We start from the raw sequence: 12031 nt of genomic DNA, 5'->3' as shown, positions 1-12031 counted from the left end.
CCTACAACATTCCTGATTAGATAACATACTCTGCTCATGAAGGAATATACAAAAAGGAATCTTCTTTTGTAATATTTTAAAAACATATGAGAGTTAGTAAAACAACTTGCAAGGGTCCTGATACGGACAGTTATAAGATTCCGGAGTACAGTAAACAGAATCCATATTAATTGTGTCCTTCAGGGAAAAATTACCTATTACATTTTTAAAAAGGTAATCTGAGTTCCATTTCATAAAAAAAGAAACAAGAGCAAGGTTTAGTGACCTGAATCTCTTTGTAGCATTAAGCCTGAACCCTCAGAGGATTAGAAGTCCTGTAATTTCACTATCATTTTCACTATACCCCAGGATTTCCTAACAACTAAGTAGAGGTAAACCTCTGCTCCATACATTCTGGACTGTGGATGTCATTCCCAGGTGCTTACTCTTATTGTGCACTATATATAAGGAATGTAGGTGCCTACAGCTGGTTTTGAATATTAGGTATTGCAATGCCTAAGCGTGTTTATGGATCTTGCCCAAAGTCATTTTGCCTGCTAAATGACATCATCTCCTAAGTCACATTGATTTTTCTTGAAACTAGGCTCCCAAGTCACTTCAGTCCTTTGAAAACCGCTATATAAGGCTGGCAAGAGATTATTCGCTAAACCACAGACCCGTTATCTCTTTCCCATCACAACAGCTATTTCTGTCTTAAAGAAAGAGAATTAGTCGCATAACTGAAAATGACAGTGGTGGGAAGCATAGTTTGTTTTAATTTTTTTTTTCCAAATACAAACATACTTGCTTGGCAAATGAGGTTTTAAACAAAATGGATGGCACTTGCTTGAAATCATAATTCTTTCTATTGCATAGACCGTAAATAAAAAGTAACTGAAATGGTGTAGTACTTAATATACGTGCCTTTAGGGAGAAAAAACTTAGGCAATAAGCCATGTCATAAATAAATATTTAGTATATTAGCCCTCAAAGCACTTCCATCCCATTTTACCAGGAAGAGCAGTATTTGAAGTGTTCCATATAGAGCAGTTTGACCCAAAACAGAACACACTTGATTACTCAGTTGTGCTACAGACAACAGGATCAAAACTAGTATTTATTTTTATTTTTCAGTTCTTTTCTGAAATTCAGAAAAATTATCTACCAGTATTATTTTTTAAAAAGTAGGAAAAAAAAAACAACAAAAAACCAACCAAACTTTTGCAAACTGTTTCATACACTGAAATGGCTACAAATTGCCTCACTATGCAAATGGAATTCAGAAGCATAGAGAGCTATCTTCTCTGGAAGTAATTGCTCTTAGGTTTAAAATAGCATCACTGAAATAATTCACTGCAATGAAATTTATTCATTTTGCTTTAAAATTTCTGCAAAACTTTGCATGCCCTAGAATTACAGAAGAAAGGGTAAAACCCAGGTTGCTGTAACCACATTTACAAGGTATAGTGCGCCTGTCCTTGCATTCCATGCACTCACGAGATAATAGGGAAGAGAGAATAAAGTGATACTTGCCCTTTCCTGTCCCTGTCTTTGGTTTATAGGACTGCTGTCAATACTAGTCCTGCTCAAGGAGGAGTGCAAGATTATGCTTAACTCTTTTTTTAAGTACCTCATGTCAGTCTTGAAATGCTCCATTCCTTTTATCTCTTGTCCTTGTTTCCTGTTACATACATGTTGTATTCACGTTTTTCACTGTATTTGTGTGGAGAAATATACCCGTATGGGTCAGAACTTAACTGGATGGAATAAAACTACTTTTCATCTGAGGCCGCTTCATAGAAACAGTACTAATTTAAAGTATACCGTACAATAAACATGATACTTGGGAATCAATGTTATGTATAAATTACAGTCATGCCTTAGATATACAGGCTGACAAGAATTGATGGCAATTTTTCTATCCCTTTTAGAATAATTTGTAACATACAATACATCCTGTCAGGTACAATGTGCTGACATCTTTGCCCAAAAGGACAAAAAGAGTAATACATAACAATAAACTCCCAGGGCAGCATCAATTAACACTGCCAGATTAAGCAGTTCTTCTTACTTATCTTACTAGACTGGCTTATTTAATAAACAAAACAAGACTTCTCAAGAGGATTGTAATGTCATTAGTTTTATTCTTCTCTTCACCTCCTGTCCTGAATAGGATTTGTTTGCTTTTTTTTATAGTTAGTTGTACCTGTCAGAAATGTGGCATGTATTTTCTTATCCTGAAACTTTATGTCCTTTAGTAATATTTCTCCTAGGCATCCTCTGCGGCACTCAAATAGGGCCATGGAGTACAGCGACTTCTCTTTTTTCTCTTTTAAGAGTTTTGGTTGTCTTTTTTTTTTTTTTTTTTTTTTTTTTTCCTTAAGTACATTTTTTTTTTTTTGCTAACTGTACCATATTTTTTACTTCTTTCTTTTTTTCTACTTTCACTGAAATATTTTCACTTATGCAACACTATTTAAACCTTGGCATGATCAAAGTCTATCTGAGGTACTTGGAAAAGTAACAAATTACTTCATCAATTATATTACTATATAAAGACAAGACCTAAGAAGGAAAAGTGAAAAATGGAACAAACTTGGCAACACATCTGCACACACAAAAAAGTCAGCTTTTTGTAATATTATTATTTCCTTCATAATTTCCAAAGTATAATAGATCACTGAAAATTTGGAGGGTTTTTGCTGAATCTGAGGATTGCGGGTGCATTGCAATAACACAGAGAAGGTTAGGTAGCACACTGAGGTATAATAAGAATGGCTTCCCACATCCCACAAGACTCTGGGATTTCACTCAAGAAATAAAAATAGATTTCTAAAAGAGTTTTTGAAAGAAAGTAAAAAAAAAAAAATAATAATAATAAGACTACCAGAACCAGAATAGCGAAAGGCTGACTATTTCAGGCATTCTTCTGGGACCTAAGACCAGGCTTAAAGTCCTTGGTCTGTCAGAGCCCTTTCTAGGAATACATCATGTTCTGAGACGAGCCTCTGACTTTTGCACTCAGAATAGATACTCCACCCTGAACCTAGGATTTTGTCCTGTGAAAATCTCCACCTACATGTTTTTGTTCCATAAAAAGTCCAGTACTCGGATCACATCTGTCATAATCCCCAGCTTGTGGAACTTTTTCAAAACTTCTCCCTCTCTTCCATGAGCACACAGGAATAAAACCATATGAAATAAATCATGCAATTCAGAAGTTATCTTTTGGAAGGCTGAAGCAATTTTGGAACATTTTAATTTTTTTTAAAACAATATTGCAATGTATGACTAATTATTATTTAATACAGGATCTCCTGTCCTCGTCAGTGTATGCATTAAAGCATATGTATAAATGACACATGGTAGGCTCTTAAAGTCCCCAGCATTTTAAAATAAATTGGGCACATACACAATGACTAGAAAAATAAATTATTGCTCTTGCTTTCTTTTTGGTTACCAAATCCAAGTTTAGGTCAGACCACAATGTCAGTATTACCCACTCTAACTTGATGACTTGAAAATAACAATTTCAGTGAAACCTTGTATCCTATTACCTGTGTCCTTGAAAGACAAGAATATTCTCCATAAGGGTGGACAGTAGAGTTTAAAAATCAACTATTGCTACAGGAAAGGTAGCTAAAGAACAATGAAGTACCACAAAGAACAGTCTGGGCATGGTATGACACTGAGTTATTCTACCCAGCTGAAAGTAAAAACAAAAAGTATTCCTAAACAAAAGAGCTCTCAAAATTATTTGTTTGGAACTGAAGTAAACCTTTTATTTATTTTTATTTTATTTTTTATTTATTTTATTTCCAGAAATGAAACCATTTTTCTGCAGTTATCAAAATAATTATATTTATCCTTTCTAAGAAAAGTGATTTTTTTTCTTTTATATATAAAAGACATAATAATATATATAATGTATAAAGAAAAACAGGAAGTCAAGGCTTATGCCAATTAATGCTGTCTGTAATTCTCTGCTATTAGCCAGATAGTCAGAAAGAATTAACATTCTCCATTTTCTTTTCTAAAAGAAAGAATGATCATTTGAAGCATTATTTTTAAGGAGGTCCTTACCTTTGAAGTATTTTGCAGTTCCTTTTGGCAATTTATTGAAATGGAATATTTACCTGTTGTAAAGAAGGTAAGGTATTATTAGTGATATCTCAGAATCCACAGATAAAGTAAATCACCTTAATTGGTTAAATATATAGAGATTAATGTTAATTATGTTCCCCTCAGTGTATTTCTACAATTTTTATCAAGGAAACTTCAGGGTTTGAAAAATGTGATATGCTCTTAGAATTGCAAAAAGATTAAAATAATTATGCTTGATGTGATTCAAGTAGATCTTAAGTGCTGATCTACTTATTTTTGCATTTATAGGCAAGCCACCTTTATTAGTCTGAGCATATATCAGTACTTGTTTTACGTATGTACCTACAGATTTTTCTACAACCTCTGGGATCCAAGTGTCTATGCCTACAAAGAAAATTGTCCAGCATTTTCTCGTATCTCATTCCTTTTCTATTCATGCACTCCCTCTTGTTTAGCACTTATGTTTTAAGTTCCAAGGCCACTTATTATTTCTCCAATTGAACAATATCTTGGACAACCAAATTCTGACTTGGCAGTGTTATGGCAATAAACAGACAAAATAAATACTGTATACCTCTTAGTATATGGTAGTATGGTTTGGTGCATACAAAGATTAAGTCTGCATCAAATAAGTTTAATTTACAAACTCAGGAAATACCCACCCCCACCCCCACCCCCCACACAGTTTCCAGAGTTGTAGGACTAAAATCAACTTATTTCTCATTCTTTTCATGACTCAAATAATCACAGAATACATATTTCTTTGAAATCTCGCCTTATTTCCTGTTAGGCTGTAGCATTTGGAGGTATATCCCGATAGAGTGGAAGTCTCATAAATGCAGCTTTTTGATAGGAGCACATCAAATTTACTGTCTCACTTCACTGCTTCTATTGTTTTTCATTTATTTTCATCACTGCAAAAGTACAGGGATGATAACTGAAGCTTTCTTTTGTCTTTGATTGGAAAATGTGAACTAATACCCCCAAGATTGCATATGTCTACGATAGCAATGTTTCACTCTGTCCTGAAAGCATAATTTTCAGGAGTCTGTTGGTAAAAAGTAGGCTGGTTTCATTTCTGCCACTAACAAAATTTTTACTGAAAGTGTTCCCGAAGTGTCATTGTAGAAAAAAACACTAAGTTCTTGAGAGGGAAAGTACAAGGACAGGTGAGGAAAAAAAAATTCTTATTTGAAAAGATAAGGTAAAGGTTTTCACTCTTCCCTACACTATTTAAAACTACTTGTAAAAACCATGATGCCTTCAGAAATACATACAAAACAAAGAAAATTGCAGTTAAATACATTTTATGTTTAAATTTTTTTTTTAAAATTAAGTTAGTAACATTTTAATACAGGAATTATGATGTAGTAAAAATGGGATAGATTTACAAAACTATTCTGTGTCAATATGTCAGCCTTGATAATGGGAAAGGCTGAGAAATATAGGAAAAATATGAACACCGCCCCCCTTCCCCCATTTAGTTTCACATTAAAAACTGTTTTACTAATTGGAATGACATGAAAAAAAAATTGTCCCAAATTCCCACCTCAGACAGGTGGGAGAAAGGTTCAGAAAGTGTAAGAACCATATTTTGGCAGAAAGACATTCAGTATTATACCTCCTCATTACTTAAAATAGGTTTTGTTCCTTATCTTTGGAGTATTCATGGCATAACATACTTACCTGGTACTGAACACTCCAATATAACAAGAAAACATTGGGCTGAATCTTCAAATATGCACAAACAGTGAAGTCAAGTGTTAGATTTTAGTTTGCTCTAGAGGCATCATTCCGAAGCAGATTTCCATAGTTATCCCAGGCCAATCAAGAAACAAAAAGCCAACCATGCAAGTACTTCTAGATCAACAAGTATTCTGTTGCCTGCAAACCTTCAAAAATAAATGTTTTCTGACAGAGCAATGGGAAATGTAGTGCTCACGCATTTTTCATGAATTTTAAAAAATTACTTGAAAAAAATACTATACATTTGTTTGTTGATTAAAATCAGTCAGCCTTTAGCCTTACAAGTTCTTTTGTGCAAGCAATGATCATCTGAAATGGCTTCTGAGTAGATAATTGCTTATTTACGGGATCACAGAATAGATAGTTACATATACTCCCAGTTGGAAACAAAGAGTGAATGCTAAAGTAATACACTGTAATCTGAAGGATAATAAATAGAAAATCATGTAAGCATATGGTGAAAAATAGACAGCCTGGGAAATTAACACTTTTTTTGGGCATTTATTAAAAAGGAAGAAAGTCTTTTTAATAAAAGCTACATTCTCTTTTTGCTCAATGGCATACTGAAAGCACTGTCAATTCCATTTATTTTTTTAACTTTTTGCCTGCTGTGTCTTTTACTATTTGGTACTGTCATTGATGTGCTTCCATTTTGGGGTATTATTTGGGTTTATTTTATAGCAAAAGGAAAGGATATTTGTATTGTAAATGATGACTAATCTTTTGTCATTCTCACTGTAAGGAAATATGACTGTTCCAGACTTGAGCACATGTATTATACAAATGTGTGCTACTAGGTAAATAAAGAGTAATTTAACACATCCTTGTATTATCTAAGGCAATTAATAGGTATAATGATGGGCAGCAAACTTCCTATTCTAACATTGGTCTATTGAAAAAGATGTTCATAGAATTGAGGGCCAGTGTAGATCTGAAAATTGCTAAATTAGATATGTTACTATGATAGCTGCTCACTATAAACTAGATCAGAGCTGAGTAGACAAGAGGACATTTCCAAAGCATTGCCAAGTTCTTCCATCTTTAGATATTTTGATGAGTTTTTGAAGTGTTATTTCAGAATCCTTTAATCTATGTTATTCTTCTCAAATGCATTGATTCTACATACTGTGAAATGCAAAGTATACTAATGTATTTCAGAATGCAGATTTTCTATGATGACATACAAAAAAACCAGGAAATCAGGCACCTCTACATGTGAAAGAATCTGTTCTGTTTAATGGCAGTTTTTGAACTACAGTTCCACTAAATATGCAGTTTGGTGGGATTTAATTGTTAGTCTTTAACAATTTAAATAGTATTTAATTTAATAGTTAGAGTGCATCACAGGATCTGTAAGGGAAGGTGGCTGTGAGACAGTAGAATTTGAATGCTGCCAGTGTCCTCAATTCCACATGTATCTGACTATATTGACCTTTACATTGTATATACCACAATGCTAATAGTTTCCTTAATGATTCCTAGAGCTTGAATAAACTTGTATTCGTTTTATTGCATTTTAAATTTTCTTTTGCTTTGGATTCATCAGAATCATTTAAACAAGTGGCACAATATCCTGACTTCCATGCCTATCCTGAATCTAACACATATCTATTCATGCATTTAATTTTCTCATAATCAAAATAAGAAAATAACCATTATCTTAAATTTTATCCATAGCTTCCTCAGCATTTTGATTAATATTAATTCTAGTTCTTTTATATTTATGGTGAGATTAAAGAGGCAAATCTTTCTGACAGAACTAATCAGAATCAACCCGTTTCAGTAGCTGCCAACAGAAGGATATTTTCTGATAGATCAGACACTAACCATTAGGCTGAAAACTATGAATATCTATTTAATTTCAGTTCTTAATTTTTTGTCTCGTTTTGCATTAGCTTTCTAATTTTTCTGTCTTAAATTTTCTGAGTTATAAATGAAAAATGCAGGTATTCTGTAAGAAAGATATTATTGTAAACATGACTGTCTAGAACATGATTTGGAAATGAAAAAAAATGAATAGCGATAGGTCATATTATATTAATATCTTTTAGCAACAGTTTTAGGCTTAGCCGAAGATCGCTCATATTCAAAGTTGAGTAGGGTATTGTTTTTTTCATTAAAAAAAGTCTAAAAATTGGACACCTGGCATGACCTTAATATCTCTGTAAAACGAAGAGTGGCAAATAAATACAGTGGTAGTTGCAAAAAGAATTTTACAGTCATTAAATGATACATGTAAATATAAGTAATATCTCAAAATATTATCTTCCTAAGAAAAAAATAAAATGCATATGCCTCAATCAGGAGGAAAGAAGAGGAATACTTTTGGTCACTCTCTAGAACCGTCTCCTACTGGTAGATACAGTTGTTCAGTTCTTACAGAGTCTTACTAGAGTGGCCAATCTACACAAAATAATATTTTTATTCTTGGGCTACCTTAGTTTCTGCAAAAGTACTGCAATTTAAAAAAAAAAACCACACAAACAAACAAACAAACAAAACCAACCAAAAAACCCAAACCTGACAGGGTTTTTTTGTTTTGTTTTGTTCATGCTTTTAAAAATGCATTTCCTAAAATGCAGTGAGCAGAGGAGAAAAGCTTTGTAGTTCTTTCTTTAACTTTCTAAATAATCAGTCTCATCTGATCTGTCAGGACCAAAGCCACACAACTCCCTTGCAACCTTCAATAGTTCTATGGTAATTTGCTTTGTATATACTGAAACTGCAGAAGAATTGCTACTGATGGCTGTGCTTGCCCCATTACAGCCAATATATGTGTGTGAACATACACACACACTGTGTGACACATTGTGGCACAGAAAGGAACCAAGCAGAGAGAACTGACCTTAAAAATTCAGTTTACACAATAGCATATAACTTATTTAAAGATGATGAACATTAAATAACTGTCAATAATTTAAAACAAATACAGTTTACCATCATAAGACATTTAAAGAAAATAAGATCTTGACAGCCAGCCACTTTTTATTTATGAGAAGATTGGGAATAAAATTGATAATGATAGTACAAGCACCATAATTTGGATTTACATAAAGCCTTTGATAATGTCTCAAATGATAGTCTTCATCTTAAACTGAAAGCAGGAAAGATTCAGGTTAAACATGGGAACAAATAAAGAACTGATTAAAGTAAAGTGATTAGAAAGTAAAGTGTTGAAAAGGGTCACAAGGGAGTCAGTTCTCAGATCTTTATTGCTTCTAATCTACATAAATTACCAAGACAGAGAAACTAGCTGTAGAATTGCCAAATGCACTGATGACTTACAACTGAAATGAAGAAGTAAGTGTAAAGCAAAGGAATTAAATTATAATTCCCCCTGGAAAATGGTTTACATATTAAATGGAAAACAAAATTTAAGAATGATAAATATACCATATAAACCATTCCCTGCTTTTCCTTAAAAAACTACAAGAAGCCTACTTGCAAATACTATCATACAAAATTTTCTGAACCTGTCTAAATTATTGAAAAGCTAAGATAATGGGAAGCAATTTCTTTATACTGCAGCTTTAGGGTAAAAATATAGCAATTCCGAAAAAAACCCAACCTTATGATCATAACACTTGCAGTTGCATCACTATTATACAATAACTAATATTCAATCCCTTTCTGTTAGAAGTCTCAAAACAAAGAAAACACAAAAAGCCACCCCTCCTTACACTAACACTACCATAAATTTACCAGTCAATTGAAAAGGTTTCCATTGAAGTCATTCTTGCCATTTTCCCCATCTCCTAATTTTTCATTTCAAATAAAACTTAAAATCATCAAGTTCCAACGGAAACCAGGAAAAAGAAAACATTACTCAACACAATGAAAAATAACCTTTCTGAATGTTATGCTGTTTTTTCATCTTTGGTTTGTTGTGGGTTTTTTTGGTTTTGTTTGTTTGGGATTTTTTGTTTGTTTTTTAGAGTACACAAAGTAGTATGTAAATGCTGAGGATCAGACTTACAGAAGAACATATATCTATACATTACTGATAGCACAAATATGACAGCCAAGTGATAAATATTATAACCTAGTCAAAATGCACGGAAAACTTTTAGCAGCTAGAAAATATATCTTAGAGATGAGGAATGAGTAAAGGAGGTATCGCATAGGAAGCCAGGTCACTACAATTTGACACATTCTCTATGCTACAGCAAGTGTTGTAATTTTATTATTTGTATCCTTCTGAAGCCTTTAAAACTGTTACTCATATGATTGAAATATAAGACAATAAGGATAGTTTTAAAAACCTAAATATACGGGTAAATACATGTTTTGGGTTTTGGTGTGGGTTTTTTTTTTGTTGTTTGTTTGGTTTTGGTTTTTTTGTTTTGTTGAGGGCTTTTTTGTAACCGATATTCCAGTCTTGGTTCAGTATCACATCATGCCTCCATCCATGTCTCCCTCTAAAAATCATATTACTTGACTTTAGTTTGTACAAAGAGTTATCAGGGAAAAAATGAAGTGACAGCAACACTCAAAAGAAGAAAACAAAAAATACGGGAAGAATTGCTCCAAGATCTATTTCTTATGTTCAGTCCAGATTTATAATTACACATACATATGATGCTCAAGACAGCTGCATAAAGACAATGGAAGCATTAGGGTTTATAGTGTTGATGAAATTGCATTCCTGTGCCTGTCTGAATGGCAGCTGACGTGATAATTTTAAGTCCAGGACCTGCCAAATATTTTCATACACTACACAAGAAATTATGATCAAGGGTTGTTTGTATCTGTATATACAACAAAAAATAGGGGAAAATAAATTTGTATATAGGGAGAAACGAAAAGGAAGTAAGAGAAGGAAATTAATATTAATTCTATTTTATTGCCACACACAGTTTTTCAATATTTGGTTAAAGAATTTAATATCTCTCTTAGAGACCACCTTTTTCAAAAGTTGTAGTTTGATAGCTTGATACCAAACACAGAAGGTTTCTATATTTAAATTCCATTGCCATTACTTGCTTTGGGTTTTAAAGGCCATTAATGTTATTGATTACATTAATTTGAAAGTTACTTGAATAACAAAGAAAATTAATGTTAAATGGACAACTGCATAAGTTAGAAATACACAAAATTGTTCTGGTCTTCAGAGATGACTCCTCCTGGGTGTTTCCCCATCGACCAGTTCAGGACAGCAGGAACAAAAAAGCCCAAACAGAAACTTTAAATTATTTTTTAATGTCCTATTAAATAGAAAAAGCTTGATCATTTTTCTTTCACTTTTGTCAGTAACATCCAGCAACCAGAGAGCTTCCTGGGGAAGACAAGGGACTGCTTAGGTTACAAAAGCAAGTGTTTTTATTATTTTCGTACTTACACTAAGTATAAGAAACAAAAAGTATGGTCTGACAACAAATGGCATAATAATGTTAACAAATCTAGTCTAACGTGTTATTCATTAAGAAGTTAAACATTCGATATTTCTCTCTTAATTTTGAATTTGGCCCAGTGATAAAAACTTCTTCTACAGACATACTTCTTTCCAGAAAAACTAGATCATCTTGTAAGAGCATCAAAACTAAGATGATCTTACAAGATCTAGCGATCATCCAGTGATATTCCTAGTCTTCAAGACAGAAGCAGATAATTTTGCTCTAAAGAACCAAGGTTCTATGTCACACTTACCATGAGAACAAAGCTTTTAGGCAAAGAACTTTATAATGGAATTCCAAGCTGAAAACCTGGGCATTTCCATTTGCAGACATCTTCAGTTATTTGGAAGACCCTAGTCAGGGTATGCCTTAAACTCACATGACTTCTTAGTTGTGCTGTTTTTAGTACATGGGTTTATGAACTTATAAAGCCTAGCTACTTAGAAATGCCGTAAGTTTTAAGAAAATAATATAGCACCATATTACAGAATTACTGCACAGAATTACTGTGGGGGTAAGCTTTATTCTATGGTAGAGGGCACAACCTGCGTACATGCTATTGTAATTAGGATCAGTTACACCCGTCAGTCTATACTGACATCTACTCTGTGTGTAACTTCCTAACAAATATGCCATCAGCATCTATTTTGTGATTAAAGTAGTGCATTTGTTCTTCGTTTCGCCCTTCTTGGGTGTGGAGTTGTTTAGGGTTTTTTATTTCCCTATTAATTTTTGAAAGTCAATATGGTGATTTACTAATGAAGAATGGTTGGTCAGCTTTTACAGGCAAGGACAACCATATTGTTTCT

General features: G+C 33.1%; 1 long non-coding RNA gene across 1 annotated transcript in view; it reads right to left on the bottom strand.

The window, feature by feature from the left end:
- Positions 1-12031, bottom strand: part of LOC121091085 — a 563037-nt gene that overhangs the window by 353912 nt on the left and 197094 nt on the right. Inside the window, exon 3 of the long non-coding RNA XR_005828824.1 lies at positions 4063-4115. This is a non-coding gene — a long non-coding RNA (uncharacterized LOC121091085). The remainder of the gene's footprint in view (positions 1-4062; positions 4116-12031) is intronic.

Source organism: Falco naumanni, chromosome 1 (assembly GCF_017639655.2).
Source record: "Falco naumanni isolate bFalNau1 chromosome 1, bFalNau1.pat, whole genome shotgun sequence".
NCBI classification, from domain to species: domain Eukaryota; kingdom Metazoa; phylum Chordata; class Aves; order Falconiformes; family Falconidae; genus Falco; species Falco naumanni.
Note: the sequence above shows the minus strand (reverse complement) of the source record. Positions and strands in the feature narration are given on the sequence as shown.